This window comes from Gracilinanus agilis, chromosome 2 (genome assembly GCF_016433145.1).
Source record: "Gracilinanus agilis isolate LMUSP501 chromosome 2, AgileGrace, whole genome shotgun sequence".
Lineage (NCBI taxonomy): Eukaryota > Metazoa > Chordata > Mammalia > Didelphimorphia > Didelphidae > Gracilinanus > Gracilinanus agilis.
This window is the reverse complement of record NC_058131.1, coordinates 87,905,942-87,923,712: the sequence shown is the minus strand read 5'-3', so window position 1 is coordinate 87,923,712 and position 17,771 is coordinate 87,905,942.

Sequence of the window (17,771 nt, the reverse complement as noted above, 5' to 3'; positions counted from 1 at the left end):
GAGACATTAATTAATCAGGAAATGAGGGCCCAATGGCAGAAGTTCCAATCATAGAAGAATTAAATCATCCAAGTCATGGTCTCTGGTCTGGAAAGCAAAACAGCTGTAGTGAAGACGCCTGGTTGATTGTCAAGAATTTTATGTATTTTTTAAAAAATTGTTGCTTTTTGCTTTTGTTCTTTTAAAATTGATTCCACATCTATAATGTTTCCCCAGATTCTGTCATTTTTTCAAAGCTTCTGTTTCTGGGGTAGAGCGAATCTTATTTTTTTTTTCTTCTTGATTACTATTTTTTCTTTCTGTGGTGAAATCTCTGATATTTGATCCAATTTAAACCCAAATGTCCCCTTTTAAATGTTTTGTTTTTCTTTGGTACTCTTGTGAACCATTTCTTGTTTTTGTTTCATGATGTAGAGATCTAGGGAATCATAAAGAGAAACCACAGAATTCCCTTTTTTATCAAAAATTTCTGGTTTATAATCCTTCATAATTGACTTCTTGTTTATTGTGTTCTCTTGTGTCGCTGAGATTTCATTTGTCTTCTTTCTGTCTTTATGAGTTTCTCTTATTTTCTCTATTTGTCAATTAGATTGTATATTTTGACTTTATTCTTGGTATTTGGGGATTTCATTCTTACTTTTATGCTTCCAGTATGTTGTCTATGCTTTCCTTCTCTACTCTTTGTTCCATCTCCCATGCACTTTTGTAGGGACTTACCTTAAGGTGTGCATCCACACGTTCATTTAACTGAAAATATTTCAGTCATTTCATTTAGACAAATTTAGTGGAATATGACTGTTGTATTCAAATATCTAAAGCAACACTTAGAATATAACCTTCATATATGAACTTTAGAATGTACAAATGAAAGTAAAGTTTTAGGAAAGTTGATTTTACCTGTAATAAGGGAAGACAACGAAGGGGTTGCAAACAGGTAAAAAAGAGGATTTTGCAAAAAGAGGTTTGCTGGACATGACTGCATGCTGTGGAATTGGTGATATTGAGTTCTGGAATGTGGGGATTGCAGCAGTTAAAAGTGAGCACCAGCAGTTACTGGGGGGCTCTTAGAGTTCCTGTTGCTGGGATGGTCAGAAGCTTCTACTTCCTCTCTATCTCTCTGAAGAGGAAGATTTGATTTCTTATTTCCTGGAGCCAATTATCTTGATCCCTGCTGTTCCTGACTGAGAAAAACTCCTCATTGACTTGATATTGTCAGTGTTCCTGAAAGATGGAAGTAGCTGCCAACTCAGAAGACCTGTGACTGAACAAGCCAGTGGTGGGAATGCCTGAAGCTATCTTAGGCCTGCTAGGGTGGGACCCTAACATAAAGGGTTCACCCAAAAGTTACTCAGAAAATCTATTTATCCTGTAAGAGTAATCTGGGAGGATTAATAGTGTCAGGTAGTCAGTTAGCTGGGGAATTTAGACAAGATAGAGTAGGAATTTAAGGAGCTTGGAAGAAAATGAAGAAATCTCCATGTGGAGATTGTAGAAGGTAGGAAATTAGCTAGACTCCTTAGAGTTAGGGAAAACTAATTCTTTAATCCTCCCCTCCATCACACCATGTTAAAAAATAACCCCCCGTCCTATTTTTAAACACTGTCTGTTAGTCTGTACAGCACACTGGTCAATGTGAGAAGCCTCATAGGCCTTCTCTGTGGGGTATTGAGGAATCAACTAAACCTTGGTACCTTGTCATTATCACCATCACTTCAAGAATCTACATTATTTCATACCTCAATAAAATACATTTCTAGAGATATCGCCAATCAGAGAAAAGAAGTTATTTCATGGGTTCTATATCATCCACAATTTTCAAATGAAGTGGTTAAACTTTTATTTTTATAGAGGAGTTTCCATCTGGGCTAGATTTGATTATTTGGGGATATATTCCTAAAGAATATAGAATTCTAGTATAATCAATTATGGCTATTAACGCCAGATATTACCCATAGTTAAACCTAATTTAAGATAATTTGTTGTTGCTCATTCATTTTTAAGTCATATTATTTTTGGGGGCAAATATATTGGAGTGGTTTGTCATTTTCTTTTCCAGATAATTTAATAGATGAGGAACTGAGGCAGAGTAAAGTAACTTGCTCAGGGTCACATGGCTTCCATCTTTGGTCAGATTTGAACCCAGAGTGGAGAGTCTTCCTGAAACCAGGGCTAGCACTCTATGTACTATGTCACCTAGTTCTCCTATTGAAGGTAAACTAATTGCTTAAAATAAAGAGTCCCATTATTTTTTTTGGAAAAAATCTATTTTTTGCTTCCTTAAATTTGAAAAAAGAAATCCCTGAAAAAGAATTAATAGTTTACAACTGAAACTCTGAGTTCTGATTTCTGTTTTGTTCATTTTTTTTCTCATAGAAATTCTTGTTGTGAAAGGAAGAATGCCTCAGAGTCCTAATGTCCTCTTTTCCATGGCCCATAGCTGATTAGAATTCTATAAAGGACAGGGATGGGAACTGAGCCTGTGATTTCACTTCATATAGTGAAATCATATCAAAGATTTCCTACAATTTATATTCTTAAAGAGATACTATGACACTGAGTGGTTAAGTCTTTGACCTTGAGTCACACAGGTAGTATCTTCCAGAAGCAAGCCTTCAGCACAGGTTTTCTTGGCTTCAAAATCATCTCTCTACCTATTCTACCAATCTTGTCCTGCCCCACCATCCCCAAAGAAGGAGTAAGATAAGGAGCTACACAGCATATTGTTTTCTCCACCCAGAAATGTGGACTAATTGACAAACTGTTGACTTTCAATTGTTTTGTTTGGTTGTTTAAGATGAATGGATTCATTGAGATAGATTAATTGAGAGTCAATGCTAACATGGAAGATGTTTCATTCTTTTGTCCAGTTAGTAAATAACAATTATTTTTAATGAGTGTCTCCTTAAAAAATAATACTTTGAAAAATTTATGATGTTACTGACACGTATTTCTTGCGAGACAGATTAAAATCTATCCATACCTTTACATTCTCTAGCTTTCCATTGTTTTGCCACAAAAGATATGCCCAATGTGTTAATGGATATTTGTTTCTTAATCTTACAAGGATACTAATGGAACACATGGCATATTCATCAGTTATTGCTTCCTCTGGTGCAATATATATGTACACCAAAGATATTCATCACTGCCAAAATTATACTTTGTGTTTAGAAATAGATTCAAAATTAAAATTATGTGTTTTTACCTACTACTTTAGCTGTCATTCTGATGGACCAGTGATTCATTAGATTCAACCCTGTGGGAAACCTAGCTCATCATTACAATCACAATGTTGGTGACATTAAATATTTGCTTTGCAAACAGATGTTAGTTCTTTCCAACCACTCAAAAAAAGATGAAATAGGGAGAAAATGATTTGTTATCACTGACATCTGTTTCTCTATTTTGTCTGGTTTCATAGTCCATAAAAAATTGAAGAAGAGACACTAAAAATTTCATTAAGAATTTTGTATATGCAAATACATTGAAATGACACTTTTTGGAATCTATTGGTTTTTGACACTGGCATTTCCTCATCATTTAAATATAAGTTTTATGTGGAGATTTCCTCCATTAATAATTTTGTTTATCTCTTAATTTTTTTTCTTTGTGAACTTTGAATGTAGACATAATAAGATTTTTTCAAGATGGTCTTCATAAATCATTCCTGGAATTATATTCAAATGCTGAATTCCAGATATATTAAGAAAAAGGAAAACTACAAAACTACAATGAGAATAATGGGAATGGCCTCTGATAAGAAAATTTACTTAATAATTTTTCAGGTCTAAAACATTTTGAATTTAGTATCAAGATTAAGTCTTTTCATAGAGGATTTTTTAAAGGTCAACTCCATAACTGAAGTTACTCTTAGATAAGTAATTGCATGTTTAGTAAAGAAAATAAATGAATTTAGTAAAAAATAATAATTGAATAAAAATGAACTGAAATCAGATGACAAATCTGTATTGCAAAAAGAATCTCAAATAGATAAGCCGAACATATGTTCCAATAACTACTTTAATAACTTTTGTCTACCTATGATAAGGGAAGATGAGAGTAGTTCAAAATAATTTGAAGCCATTTCAAATATTCTGTAGTGTTGGGATATGACAATTTACTTCAACTCCAATATAGTTTTTGAGAAAGAAGTGGGGATTTAAATTACTTAAATGCAAAGACTCTGGCTGAAATATTTTAGAAATGAAATATTTTAGAGACACAGACAGTAGTGACCTAATTCAAAGAATATGTTTTCCCTAACATTTCACAAAACTGCACTTACTGCAAAGGTTTAGTTAGAGAAAGAGTGGTACTAAATAAGAAAAAAATTGTAAATTGCTTAGCCCAGTTCCTTATACTTAGTAAGTACTATATAAATGATTGTTTTTTAGATATTTCATTTGTATTTGTGTAATTGGAATCTGAACCCCAGAAGTACAATTCCCAGAACCCCACTCTCTCACTTTACGTGCTGATGTAGGCAGGATATAAATTTTGTGTAGCTCTGCCTTTCTATCTCTTGTGATCACAGGCAGCTGTGGACATGAGCTTTTGAGAGCCAGGAGAACTTACTCACGTGAGTTTACTTTGTTATATAATTAGGTTTTTATACTTCTATTTCCTTTTTATTCCTTTTACTTCAAGTGATTATTAATAAACTTTATAAAATATAATTATTGGAGTGTTGGATATTAATTTGAATCTTACATATTCAATTCTTCATGACCCCATTTGGGGTTTTCATTGTAGAGATACTGGAACAGTACCCTTTTTTTTCTCTAGTTCATTTCAAACATGAGGAAAATGAAGCGTGGCTTGCTCAGTGTCACACACCTAGTAAATGTCTGAGTCTGGTTTTGAAGTCATATCTGTCTGACCTTAAGCCCAGTGCTATATCCATTGTGCTCCCTAGCTGCCCATAAAGAAATGTTAGTTTTTATTACAATTACACAGTAATACCGCTGTAGCAATATCACATTTCCTCACTTTCTTTAAGACATGATCCAAATTTATATTTGTAAATTTTCATTCTTGACTCTACCCAAGGTTAACTTTTTACAATTCTCCTGGCAAGATTCAACAACGGATTTATAGGATCTAGTCCAAAGCTATAAGTTCCACATAGGAATGGATTCTTGTTCCTCAGAGACATACTTGCTTAAAACTTCAGGTGTCAGTCAGAAGACCAAGTATCTCCTTTCTTCTTATCTCCTTCTTCTTTTTATGAGGAAATACAGAGAACAAACAGGATCAGACATCAGAGAATAAAACAACTTTATTCTTAACTTTGCATGACTGAATACAGCCTATCCACCCTTCAGGACAAAATCTTTGAAAATCAAGAAGTCTTGCTCTTACTTTCTCTGACTAAAAGAGTTGCTTTTATAAGTTTAAACTATATCATAAACTATGAGAACAGGGATAATTTAAAATAGATCAAAGATTATGAATGGACAATTCTCAAAAGAAGACATTCAAAGTCTCAACAAGCATACAAAAATATTCAAATCAACAATAATTAAAGAAATTTAAATTAAAATAACAGAGATTCCATCTCATATACTAGCTTGGCAAATATAAAAATAAAAATAAATAAAATTGTTTGAAGGGCTTAGTGAAAGCAAGTGCACATTGGTTTTTGAATAAAGCCATGAATTTATCTAATCATTTTTTAATTTAAAAATTTTATTTAATTGATTTAGAACATTTTCCCATGGTTATAGGCTTAATGTTCTATCCCTCCCCTCTTCCCACCCCCTTCCACAGTCAATAAACAGTTCCACTGGGTCATTGATCAAGACCTATTTGCATATTATTGATATTTGCACTAGAGTGATCATTTAGAGTCTATATCCCTAATAATATACCCATCCTCCCATGTGATCAGTCAGTTGTTTTTCTTCTGTGTTTCTACTCCCAAAGTTCTTCTGAATGTGGAGAGTGTTCTTTATCATAGGTCCTTCATAGTTGTCTGGATCATTGCATTGCTGCCAGTACAGAAGTCCCTTACATTCGATTTTATCACAGTGTATCAGTCTGTGTAGAATGTTCTACTGGTTCTACTCCTTTCACTCTGTATCAGTTCCAGGAGGTTGTTTCAGTTTACATAGAATTTGTCCAGTTCATCATTCTTTTGAGCACTATAGTATTTCATTACCAACATATACCACAATTTGTTCAGCCTTTCCCCAATCAAATGACATTCTCTCATTTTCTATTTTTCTGCCACAACAAAGAGTGCGGCTATAAATATTTTTGCACAAGTCTTTTTCCTCATGATCTTTTTTGGGAGATAAACCCAGCAGTGGTATGGCTGGATAAAAGGGCAGGCAATCTTTTAGTGCTCTTTGGGCATAGTTCCAAATTGCCATCCAGAATGGTTGGATCAATTTACAACTCCACCAGCAATGCATTAATGTCCCAATTTTGGCACATCCCCTCTAACATTCACCATTTTCCTTTGCTCTCATGCTAGCTAATTTCCTAGGTGTGAGATGGTACCGCAGAGTTGTTTTGATTTGCATTTCTCTAATTATAAGAGATTTAGAGCATTTTTTCATGTGCTTATTGATATTTTTCATTTCTTTTTCTGAAAATTGCCTATTCATGTCCTTTGCCCATTTATCAATTATGGAAAGGTTGGATTTTATGTAGAATTTATTTAACTCCTTACAAATTTGAGTAATTAGACCTTTGTCATATGTTTTTAATATAAATAATTTTTTCCCAATTTTTGTTTCCCTTCTAACTTTGGTTGTGTTTTGTTTGTACAGAAACTTTTTAATTTAATGTAATTAAAATTATTTATTGTCCATTTTGTAATTTTTCTTTAACTCTTACTTGGTCTTAAAATCTTTCCTTTCCTAATGATCTGACAAATATTCTATTCTGTGTTAATCTAATTTGCTTATAGTTTCATTCTTCATATTCAATTCATTGACTTTGTTTTATTTTTTGCTGATGTCTTACAGTCATTGGCTTCTACTTGCCCAAGTTGAATGATTAGAATTTATTTTCTTCAGTGAATTTTTTAGCTCGCTTTCTATTTTACCAATTCTGCTTTTTGTTTTCTTCAAAAGATTTTGTACCTCTTTTTTTCCTTTTATTTTTTTAACAATTAATATTATTTATTTTTTAGAAAAGTTAACATGGTTACATGATTCATGCTCTTACTTTCCCCTTCACCCTCCACTACCCCCCCCCATTACTGATGCGCATTTACACTGGTTTTAACATGTGTCATTGATCAAAACCTATTTCCAAGTTGTTGATAGTTACATTTTTGTGGTAGTTTCTGGACTACATACCCAATCACGTCCGCCTCAAGCCATGTGTTCAAGCAGTTGTTTTTCTTCTGTGTTTCCACTCAAGTAGTTCTTCCGCTGAATGTGGGTAGCGTTCTTTTCCATAAAGCCCTCAGAATTGTCCTGGGTCATTGCATTGCTGCTAGTACAGAAGGTCATTGCACCACTCTATTTTACCACAGTATATCAGTCTCTGTGTACAATGTTCTTCTGGCTCTGCTCCTTTCACTTTGCATCAATTCCTGGAGGTCATTTCAGTTCACATGGAATTCCTCCAGTTTATTATTCCTTTGAACACAATAGTATTCCATCATCAGCATATACCACAGTTTGTTCAGTCATTCTGCAATTGAAGGACATACCCTCATTTTCCAGTTTTTTTGCCACCACAAAAAGCTTAGCTATAAATATTTTCATAGAAGTCTGTTTATCTATGATCTCTTTAGGGTACAAACCCAACAATGGTATGGCTGGATCAAAGGGTAGGCATTCTTTTATAGTCCTTTGAGCATAGTTCCAAATTGCCATCCAGAATGGTTGGATCAGTTCACAACTCCACCAGCAACGAATTAATGTCCCAGTTTTGCCACATCCCCTCCAACACTCATTACTCTCCCCTGCTATCATTTTAGCCAATCGGCTACGTGTGAGGTGATATCTCAGAGTTGTTTTGATTTGCATTTCTCTAATTATTAGAGATTTAGAACACTTTCTCATGTGCTTATTGATTCTTTTGATTTATTTAACAGAAAAATGCCAATTCATGTCCCTTGCCCATTTATCAATTGGGGGAATGGCTTGATTTTTTTATACAATTGATTAACTCTTTGTATATTTGAGTAATTAGATCCCAGTAGACTTTTTTGTTATAAAGATGTTTTCCCAATTTGTTGTTTCCCTTCTGATTTTGGCTGTATTGTTTTTGTTTGTACAAAAGCTTTTTAGTTTGATATAATCAAAATCATTTATTTTACATTTTGTAATTTTCTCTAACTCTTGCTTGGTTTTAAAATCTTTCCTTTCCCAGAGATCTGACAAGTATACTATTCTGTGTTCACTTAACTTATTTATAGTTTCCCTCTTTATATTCAAGTCATTCACCCATTCTGAATTTATCTTGGTGTCGCAAGTGAGATGTTGATCTAAACCTAATCTCTGCCATATTGTTTAAATTTCCCAGCAATTTTTGTCTAACAGTGGATTCTTGTCCCAAAAGTTGGGCTCTTTGGGTTTATCATATACTCTCTTGCTGATTTCACTTACCCCAAGTCTATTCCACTGATCCTCCCTTTTATCTCTTAGCCAGTACCATACTGTTTTGATGGCTCCTGCTTTATAGTATAGTTTATTATCTGGTACTGCTAGGCCACCTTCCTTCACATTTTTTTTTCATTATTTCTCTTGATATTCTTGATCTTTTGTTATTCCAAATGAACTTTGTTATATTTTTTTCTAATTTAGCAAAAACAAGTTTTTTGGTAGTTTGCTAGGTATGGCTATAAATAGGTAAATTATTTTGGGTACAATGGTCATTTTTATTATGTTAGCTTGTCCTACCCATGAGCAATCAATGTTTTTTTCCAGTTGTTTAGATCTAGTTTTAATTGTTCGGAAAGTGTTTTATAGTTGTTTTCGTATAATTCCTGTGTTTGTTTTATTAGATAGATTCCTAAGTATTTTGTGTTGTCTAGGGTGATTTTAAATTGTGTTTCTCTTTCTACCTCTTGTTATTTTGATGTGTTGGAAATATATAGAAATGCTAATGTTTTATGTGCATTTATTTTGTATCCCACAACTTTGCTAAAGTTGTAGATTATTTCTACAAGCTTCTTAGTTGATTTTCTAGGATTTTTTAAGTAGACAATCATATCATCTGCAAAGAGTGATAGCTTAGTCTCCTCATTGCTTATTTTGATTCCTTAAATTTCTTTTTCTTCTCTAATTGCTACTGATAGTATTTCTAGTACAATGTTAAATAATAGAGGTGATAACGGGCATCCTTTTTTCACACCTGATCTTATTGGGAAGGCTTCTAATTTTTACCCATTGCAGATAATGATTGTTGATGGTTTTAGGTATATACTGTTTATTATTTTTAGGAAAGGTCCTTCTATTCCTATACTTTCCAGTGTTTTCAATAGGAATGGGTGCTGTATTTTGTCAAAGGCTTTTTCAGCATCTATTGAGATAATCATGTGATTTTTCTTTCCTAGATTGTTGGTAAGGTCAATTATGTGGATGGTTTTCCTAATGTTGAACCATCCTTGCATTCCTGGTATAAATCCCACCTGATCATGGTGGATGATCCTCTTGATCACTTGCTGGAGTCTCTTTGCTAGTTTTCTATTTAAGATTTTTGCATCTATGTTCATTAGGGAGATTGGTCTGTAGTTTTCTTTCTCTGTTTTTGATCTCCCTGGCTTTGGAATCAGTACCATATTTGTATCATAAAAGGAATTTGGTAGGTCTCCTTCTTTGCTTATAATATCAAATATTTTGTATAGTATTGGGATTAATTGCTCTTTGAATGTCTGATAGAATTCACTTGTGAATTCATCAGGCCCTGGCCATTTTTTTTAGGGAGTTCTTTGATGGATTGTTCAATTTTTTTTTTCTGATATGGGATTATTTAGGTAAACTAGTTCTTCTGCTGTTAATCTAGGCAATTTATATTTTTTGTAAATATTCATCCGTATCTCCTAGATTCCTGTATTTATTGCCACATAATTGGACAAAATAGTTTTTAATGATTGCCTTAATTTCCTCTTCATTAGAGGTGAGGTCTCCCTTTTCATCTTTGATACTGTCAATTTGGTTTTCTTCTTTCCTTTTTTTTTATTAGATTGACCAGTACTTTCTCTATTTTATCTTTTTTTTACAAAATACCAGCTTCTAGTCTTATTTATTAGTTCAATAGTTCTTTTACTTTCAATTTTATTTATTACTCCCTTGATTTTTAGTATTTCTAATTTAGTTTTCATCTGGGGATTTTTAATTTGCTCAATTTCTAATTTTTTATGTTGCATGCTCAATTCATTAATCTCTGCCCTCCCTAATTTGTTAATATATGCACTCAGGGATATAAATTTCCCCCTGAGTACTGCCATGGCTGCATTTCACAGAGTTTGGTAGGATGTCTCATTGTTGTCATTCTCTTCAATGAAATTGTTGATTGTTTCTATGATTTCTTCTTTGACTAGCTGGTTTTGGAGAATCATATTATTTAATTTCCAATTAGTTTTTGATTTACCTGTCCAGGTGCCCTTACTAATTATTATTTTTATTGGATTATGATCTGAGAAGTTTACATTTATTATTTCTGCTCTTTTGCATTTGTTTGCAATGTTTCTATGCTCTGTTACATGGTCAATCTTTGTGAATGTACCATGTGCAGCTGAAAAGAAGGTGTATTCCTTTTTGTCCCTATTTAGTTTTTTCCACATATCTATTAAATCTAATTTTTCTAGGAACTCATTCACCTCTCTTACCTCTTTGTTATTTATTTTTTGGTTTGATTTATCTAGATCTGAAAGAGGAATATTTAGATCTCACACTAGTATTGTTTTACTATCTATTTGTTCCTTGAGCTCTGCCAGTTTCTCCTCATGAATTTGGATGCTATGCCATTTGGTGGATACATATTGAACACTATTATATCCTCATTGTCTGTACTGCCTTTTATCAGGATGTAATCACCTTCCTTGTCTTTTTTTAATCATATCTATTTTTACTTTGGCTTTCTCAGAAATCATAATAGCCACTCCTGCCTTCTTTTTCTCATTTGATGCCCAAAAGATTTTGCTTCAGCCCTTTACCTTAAATCTGTGTATGTCCACCCCACCTCATATGTGTTTCTTGTAGACAATATATGGTAGGATTTTGGTTTCTAATCCATTCTGCTATTTGCTTCCATTTTATGGGTGACCTCATTCCATTCACATTTAGAATTATAATTATCAGATGTATATTCCCTAACATTTTGGTATCCTCTCCTAGTTCTATCCCTTCTTCTTAGGCTATTTGCTTTTAAACCAGTGATTTGTTTTAAGCCAGTAACCCTTGTCCACTCCCTTGATTTACTTCTCTTTCTACCCCTCCCTTATTATTCACCTCTTTTTATTTTTAAAGCCTAATGAATTCCCTCTGCCTACTTCTCCCCTCCCTTTTTTGACCTCCCCACTCCCCTGCTCCCCTTCGTTTATCCCTTTTGGCTTTCTCAGTAGGGTTAGATAGAGTTTTATATCCCAATGGATATAGCTACTCTTCTCTTTCAGGGTTATTTACACTGAAAGTAAGGTTTAAATATTACCTCTTAATGCTCTCTTCTTCTCCTTATAATAGTATTCATCCCTTCCCCTTCCCATGCCCTCTTTGTGTGTAATACAGTATCCTATTTTTCTTATTACTTCAAGTTTCTCTTGGTGTCCTCTGCTATTCACCCCCTCTTTCCCCTCCCCATATCATCTTAGACCATTTAGTATTCCAACCTCTTCCTATGAATAATTCTTCTAATTACTAAAATAGTGAATACTATAAGAGTGAATAGAGTTCACTACAGAGAATTATACATAACATTTCTCCACATAGGAATACAAATAATTATATCTTATTGAAGCCCTTAAAGATGCAAATTTAAAAAAAATGAGTTTTCTTAATTTCCATTCTCTTTCTTATTTACCTTTTCATGTTTCTCTTGATTTTTGTACCTCTTTTTAATCACTTTTCACTTTTGTTTTTTTGTGTCATTTTATTCATTATTTTATCAGTCTTTAATTTCTTATGCCACTCATTTTCCTAAACTTTCAATTATATCAATTATTGGGAAATTCATGATTTCATTTTTCCCTGATTTGCCTAATATATGGAAATTCCCATTGCTTGTTGTTTTAGGGAGTTTAGCTTAAAAAATAATAATAAATATGCCAGAAAGTAAAAGAGAAATTCTGATATTGGTTTTTGATGATTAGTAAAATAGCTTTTCCCAAAGGACTCCCAAATAACTTATTTGGTCAATTCCGTTTCCAAAATGACCTCTAAGAACATATACCTTTGAAGGAGACACTATGATTTTCTTTACATGTTTTCTATATTGCTACCCCTCCAATATTCCCAGATATAGGTAAATGACAGAATGACTTAATATTTATTTTAAGGTATGTATTAGATTAGTAGTTATATAATTAGACAATAAAAGTCAAATATCCATTATTACTAGGGTAATTTATATCAGTACTCTCATTGGGTTTTATCATAATTATAATATTTCCAATTAATAAAACATATCTCTCAATGACCTTAAACATTCATCTGAGACATAAATTTGCTCATAATTTATTGACTATACAATGCATATTAAATGTCTGATGCACCAAATTTGGTAGCTTAGATATTATTATTATGTTTGGTTTACACAAAACATTAATTATGGAGACAAATGAAATTCTTAAAAAATATTTTTAAAAACACATATAGGATATAGATATTATCTTATAATTGTCCAGGAGTTCTTACGCTTTCTTCTGTTTTAAGACCCATTTGACAACCTTATTAAACCTATGGCATGCTTCTAAATGATTTGAAATGCATAAAATAAGATATGATTACAATATGATAACAAAGGAAAATAAGTATTAAAAGTTATAGGAAAAAAATAAAATATTTATGGACTTGAGATATAAGGTGTGTGTGGATTTACTATACCAAAATGTGAACTATACTGTGTCATAAACTTTTCAGCACTTCATAATTCTTAAGCAGATATTTTTCAAAAAGGGATTGACTTTATAGTTAAGAATCTTCATGGCTTCCAGCATGTCAATTCTGGTCTCCAATTTGCTTGTTAGTTAATTTGATTCCTGTGCCTATTTTTCCATATGGGAAAATTTGTCTCTTAAACTGTTATTTTCATTTTGTATTACTTTCATTTCTTTTTTCCATGTTTCTTCCCATTTTTCTTCTATTTTTCCAAGTTGGTTCTTGAACTCCTTTTTGAGTTCCTAGAGCAGTGATTCCAAAAGTGGACTCTACTGCCCCCTGGTGTGTGCTGAAGTGATCCGGGGAGGGGGGGGGCGCTGATGGCCACAGGTGCATTTATCTTTCCTATTAATTGCTATTAATATTTAAAAAATTAATTTCCAGGGGGCTAAATAATATTTTTTCTAGAAAGGGGTCAGTAGGTCAAAAAAGTTTGGGAACCACTGTCCTAGAGGGCTTGTGACCAATTTCCATTTTTTTTTTTTTTGCAAATTTGGATGTGATGGCTTGATTTTCACTCTCTGATATTGTTTCTGTATTTTATTCCTTTTCTCTATAGAAATCATCCAAGGTCAAGAACTTTGTTGTTGTTGCTTATTCTTTTTGCCACTAGTGGATTGGGGTTCCTGAATACTGGTGGTCATTGTTTTCTTGGCTTCTGTCTTGCAGGGCTTTACCTTGGTATTATCTTCTTTTCCCTGTCAAAAGCCTGAGTCAGGGCAGTTAGATCTGTGACGTTCTTTGTGCAACATGCTCTTTTAAGCATTTTACTCTAAGGCTATCTTTCCAACCCTTCCTACCTCAGCTAAGGCTAGCCATGTTTCTGTCCAAGCTCCATGCTCTGTTGCCCAAGTTCAGTGCTCTTCAGCCTTGAGTCTTGATGCCAAGGCCTTTCACTGCCCTCGGGGGTAAGTCTGTGTTGTTTTCAGCCAGCCTCAAGAACTTAGAGATTGCCTTGGCCCTCACTCTAACTCTGGCACAGAAGGTGGTGTTGGGAAGGGGTGATCATCTTGCACTTTGATTAGTGCAGTTTCACTCCCTTATAGCCTGGGATTCCCCACTCACTGCCTACCTTTAACACTGCTTCCAGGAGAGCCCCTTTACTCATCCAGTTTTGATTTCTGTCTTTTTTGAATCCTTTGTAATGATTGATTACAATGAGATTCAGAAGACTCCTGCTACCATCTTGGGTCTGTCTCTATATGTAAGCATCTTAATTGATCATGTGCATGATGAGATTTCAAGTTTTGCAGAAGAGATCCAATGAACCTCTTAAAAAAGATCTCTAAAATGTTTCAAGATACCATAAATATCAATAACATGGATAGTATGTTTTTTCATTCTAAAATTGGAGGTACAAGTTAAAACCAAAAAAATACATTGAAAGGAAGTTAATTTGAATTTATTCACCATGTCGTTCCTGTTTGCTCTAAAACAAATTCTGTCCCTTCTCTGGTCCATACTTTTATTTGCTAAAAAGAGGATTGTGAAGTAAATATTTCTAACATTCCATCTTTTACTACCATTCATAATCCTATGATGCCAGATAGTTGTCTGAAAAAGTAGGGTAAACCAGAAGTGAACTGGAGAATACTGAGTAAATTTCCTTTAAATAAATAACTGAAGGTTTTCTTTTTTGTATTTAAAATTTTTTAAATTAATTTTTATTTTTACCAATTACATGTAATAACAAAATTTTATGCAAGTGTTACTAATTTATATGATTAACTTATCTGCCTCCCTCCCTTTACTTCCCCCTCTTGGTGCTAGCAGATGATGCAATTTGGATTATACATGTATTATCATGGAAATATATTTTTCAGTTGTTCATATTTTGTAAGCTACATAAAGCCAAACCCCCCAAATATGAACCCACATAAAGAATTGAAAAAATCATATGCTTCCATCTGTATTTTGACCCAAACATTTCTTTTTCTAGAGTGGGATAGTATTTTTTTTCATAAGTCCCTCAAAATTGTACTGGATCATTATAATGCTGATAATAGCTAAATCTATCACAGTCAATCATTTCACAATATTGTTATTACTGTTACAATATTTTACTGGTTCCTATTTTTTTTCTCTATTTGGGATACAGACTTAGTAGTGTTATTACTGGATTAATGGATATGTACTGTAAAGCCTTTTGGGCATAATTCCAACACTACAGAATGGTTAAATCAGTTCACAACTCTACCAGCAATGAATCAGCGTTCCAATTTTGCCACATCCCCTCCAACATTTATCATTTTCCTTTACTGACATATTGGCAAATCTTATAGATATGAGATAGTATTTCAGACTTCTTTTAATTCACATTTTTCTAATCAAAAGGCATTTAGAACATTTTTTTCATATGATTATCAATAGCTTTGATTTCTTCATGTGAAAATTGTGGATTCCTAACCTTTGACCTTTTGTCAATTGGAGAATGATTTATATTCCTATAAATTGTACTTAGTCCTCTAAAATTTTGAGAAATTAGACCTTTATCAGAGAAACCTGATAAAAACTATTTTCCCATTTTTTTGTTTCTCTCCTAATCTTGGTTGAATTAGTTTTTTTTGTATATAATCTTTTTATTTTACTATAATCAGAATTATTCATTTATATCCTGTAATGTTATCTACCTCTTATTTTGTCATAAATGCTTCCCTTTTATCTGACAGGTAAACTATTCAATGTTCCCTTAATTTATTTATATCACCCTTTATATCTAAATCATATACCCACTTTGATCTTATCTTGGTATCAAGTGTGAGATATTAATATAAATCTAATTTTGCCATATTATTTTTCAATTTTCCAATGTATTTTTTCAAATAGTGAGTTCTTATCTCAAGAGTTGGGATCATTGGCTTTGTCAAAAACTAGAAAGCTGAAGTAATTTACTGCTATTCTATTCCATTGATTCACTCTTCTGTTTCTTAGCAAATACCAGATTGTTTTTATGATTACAGCTTTATAGTACAATTTAATGTCTATTAATGCTAGGCCACCATTCTTCACAATTTTTTTCATTATCTCTTTTTATATCTTTTGTTTTTCCAGATGAATTTTGTTATTATTTTTTCTAGTTCTATAAAGTAGTTTTTTGGAAGTTTAATTGGCATTACCCTGAATAAGTAATACCTTTAGATAGGGCTGGCATTTTTATTAGCTACACCTACCCAAGAGCAATTGATGTTTTTCCAAGTGTTTAAGATCTAACTTTATGGGAGAAGTGTTTTGTGATTGTGTTCATATAATTTCTGTGTTTGGCATGGCAAATAGATTCCCAAGTATTTTATATTGTCTAGAGTGATTTTAAATGGAGTTTCTTTCTCTAACTCTTGCTGCTGGACTTCATTGGAAATACGGAGAAATGCTGTTGACTTGTGTGGATTTATTTTGTATCCTGCGACTTTGCTAAAGTAATTAATCATTTCAATAGTCTTATTTGCTTCCCTAGGTTTCTCTAAGTATACCATTATAATATCTGCAAAGAGTGATAGTTTAATTTTCTAATTGGCTACTTTATTTCCTTTAATTACTTTTACTTTTCTTATTGATAAAGCTAGCATTTCTAGTATAATATTAAATATTAGTGATGATAATGAATATTCTTGCTTTACTCCTGATCTTATTAGGAAGGCTTCTATTCTAACTTATCCCCATTTCAGATGATACTTGTTGATGATTTAAGATATATACTACTTATTATAAGGAAATGACCTTTTTATTCCTATACACTCTAGAGTTTTTAATAGGAATGAATGTTGTTTTTTTGTCAAAGGCATTTTTTTTTCAACTATTGAAATAATCATGTGATTTCTGTTAGTTTGGTTATTGATATTATAAATTATGCTGATAGTTTTCCTAATATTAAACCAGTCTCACATGTCTGGTATAAATCTCACCTGGTCTTAGTGAATAATCCTTATGATATATAGCTGTAGTCTCTTTGCTAGTATTTTAAGATTTTTGAATCAATATTCATTAAGGATTGATTTATAATTTTCTTTCTCTGCTTTTGATCCTTCTGGCTTAGGTATCAGCACCATATTTTAGTCAGAAAAATAATTTGTTTGATTTGCTTATTTTACCGAATAGTTTTGCAGTATTGGGACTAATTGTTCTTTAAATGTTTGATAGAACTCATTTGTGAATCCATCAATCCCTTGGAATTTTTTATTGGGGAGTTTATTGATAGATTGTTCAATTTCTCTTTCTGAGATGAGATTATTTAAGTATTCTGTTTCTTCTTTTGTTAATCTAGGTAATTTATAATTTTTGTAAATATTCATCCATTTTACCATGAATATCAGATTTATTGTAATATAATTAGACAAAATAACTCCTTATCATTGCCTTAATTTCCTCTTCATTAGAGGTAAATACACCATTTTCTTTTTGATACTGATGATCTGACTCTTCATTTTTTTTTAACATTTATTAATATTCATTTTTAACATGGTTACATGATTCATGCTCCACCTTTCCCCTTCAACCCCTCCCCCCAAACCCCCCTACCCATGGCCGATGCGCATTTCCACTAGTTTTGTCATGTGTCCTTGATCAAGACCAATTTCCAAATTGTTGGTAGTTGCATTGGTGTGGTAGTTTCGAGTCCACACCCTCAATCATGTCCACCCAGACCCATGCGTTCAAGCAGTTGTTTTTCTTATATGTTTCCTCTCCTGCAGTCCTTCCTCTGAATGTGGGTAGCTT